The 2,635-nt window shown below is 38.9% G+C and overlaps 1 long non-coding RNA gene across 1 annotated transcript; it reads right to left on the reverse strand.

Annotated features, from left to right (window-relative positions):
- Positions 1 to 927: 927 nt before the first annotated feature.
- Positions 928 to 2,331, reverse strand: LOC121402139. The gene is made up of 2 exons (XR_005966597.1): positions 1,566 to 2,331; positions 928 to 1,191 (listed from the first exon to the last, which is right to left on the reverse strand). It is a non-coding gene; the product is annotated as an uncharacterized LOC121402139 (long non-coding RNA).
- Between the last annotated feature and the right edge of the window lie 304 nt (positions 2,332 to 2,635).

Raw genomic sequence — 2,635 nt, forward strand, 5'->3', positions numbered from 1 at the left:
AGGTTGCTGTAATCTTATCAGGAAATAAGTGATGGGTGTTTATGCGTGTTTTACATTAATGTGCTTATTTTTACTACCAAAGGAAAACTTTAAACCACAGCTGGAATCTCATTTTCCCAGTGTTCCATCCTCCTGAGAATTCCTAGAAAGCGACCAACATCCTGGTCTCTCTTCCTACCTAATAATATAATTTAGCAACATCAACATAATGTAGCTTTCAGAAGCAGCTCAAGATCATTATTAATGAAATTAAAAATGTCTGTACATAGAACTAAACTCTGTGGTGCTCCATTTATGTGCAGTCCATCTGAAACCAAAATAGCTTACATTTACAGCTGCATTTGTATAATCTTTTACATTCTATTCTATTACCAATGACTGATCCAATTATAAGATGATTTCCATATTTTATTATCCTCTTCAGAGAAGACCTGCAGTAGGTTGAACTGCATATTGTTTTTGTGTGCTTAAAATATATACATTTAAAGCATTGTGTTAATGTTGTACATTATGGCCTTGTCACAAAATTATACCTCTTGGAGACAATACAAAAAGTACACATACACAGATTCATTGGGGGGGGGTAATAGTATAGGCACCACCCATTGAATACAATTTTCCTTGGGAAGTTGCTCCTTTAAAGGAAAAGGAAAGGCTTGGTGCACTTGGGGGTGCCAAATGTTAGGCACCTTCAAGTGATTGTAACTACTTACCTGAAACCCCGGGCCGGTGCCCCTATCAGCAGAAAACTGCACCGGCCCGGGGTTATACCTATGAGCACCGCGGATTGCGTGGTGCTCAATGATATAACCCTGGGCCGGTGCAGTTTTCTGCTGATAGGAGCACTGGCTGAGTTTAAGGTAAGTCAATACAATCACTTGGGGGTGATAGAAAGGAGGTAATTGCAGGAAGTCCACGGCAGCAAGCTGAGTCTGCAAGTGTATCTTTATTGGGGTAGTGAACAGCACACTACATGTTTCGGGCAAGGCCCTTTATCAAGTGTGCATGAACAGTGCAAAAGGGAACATTTAAACAAACAATGACCTTTCACCTTAAGGGTTGCATTGTGGGTGCAGACCCTATTAATCAATTAAGTATTCACATAAGCAACAGGTGAAACAATATAGTTAGAGTTCATCGTGTCCAGGTGTGGTAGTGAAGTCCAAATTGAACCACTGGTGTAGGAACATCCTTGTTCTGAAGAAAAAAAGGTCAATAAATCCATCTAAGTCCAAAAAATCTTTGAATGTCACTTCGGACAGACCATTACTGCATTAGTCTGGCCTGTGCCTGATGGGAAACTGCCAAAAAAAGGCCTATCCGGGCTTTAGCTTCAGAAACAGAGTAGCATAGGTAATACAAAGATTAACCTATTCACATTAGTAACCATGTTACTGCGACATGGTTATATACTATAGAAAGTAACATATTAGAGCCCTTAATCTTTTACAATCAAACGTTACGTTAATGCAACAGTAGTAATGTATCCACAGCATTGTAATTGTATATTAATAATGATACAATAAGCCAGTTTTTAACATTAGTCTCCTGTAATGGTAACTCACCACAATGCTTATACGGCAGGAGATCCGTTAAACCGGCCACTAACTGGCTGTCAGAATAATCTGTGAAGAAAGTAAATTGTGAATTAGCACTAAGGTAAACAATAATAAACAAGTTATAAGAAACAAGTTATAAGAAACAAGCCAAGTTGAGCTGTTCATTCATTCCTTTGGGGTACGTGCTATCTAATCGATTAATCCAACGGGACTCTCTTTGGAGTAGCAGATTATTTCTATCGCCCCCTTTGGACATTTTAGGAACAACTTCCAATACTTTCCACTTTAGTTGGCAGACGTTGTGCCTTGCCTCAGAAAAATGTCTGGATACAGAAGTGTCTGTATATGTGTTTGCTTTAAAATTGCGAATTGCATTTTTATGCTCTTTGATTCTGGTATTAACTGATCTTATAGTCTTACCTACGTATAACTTCCCACATGGACATTTTAACACGTAAACAACATAGTTTGTTGAACAAGTGGCATATGTGGACAGTTTAATTTCTTTGCCTGTTGCGGGATGATTAATGTGTGCACCTTTTATAATAGAATTACAGCAAATACAGCTCAAGCAAGGAAAGGTACCTATCTTTGGTGTACCTTTAAACACTTTATCCTCGTTTTTCGGGGCGGTATTCTGGCAGAGTATATCGCGTATAGTTTTTCCCCTTTTATATGCAAAACGAGGTGGTATAGAGAAAATTGGACCATATTTGGGATCATGCTGTAGTATTGGCCAGTACCTTTTAATCACATTTTCAATGGATCTACTACGTTTGTAGTGCATCTTCTATACACCTAATACCCTCGTCCTGGGGAATGGAGGTGAAGAGACTTTGAACATCTATACTACAAAGTAGAGTCCCCGGTTGTATGGTTGTAATTTGATTAAGTTTAATCAACAAGTCTGTTGTGTCTTTAAGGCAAGTAGGGATATTCAAGACAAGTTTCTGAAGATGGTAGTCCACATACTTGGAAAGGGGTTCTAATACTGACCCTATACCCGACACTATTGGTCTCCCTGGAGGGTTGGTAAGTGTCTTGTGTATTTTTGGCAGGATATATAGCGTAGGGAT

Source organism: Xenopus laevis, chromosome 3S (genome assembly GCF_017654675.1).
Source record: "Xenopus laevis strain J_2021 chromosome 3S, Xenopus_laevis_v10.1, whole genome shotgun sequence".
In the NCBI taxonomy this organism is placed as follows: domain Eukaryota; kingdom Metazoa; phylum Chordata; class Amphibia; order Anura; family Pipidae; genus Xenopus; species Xenopus laevis.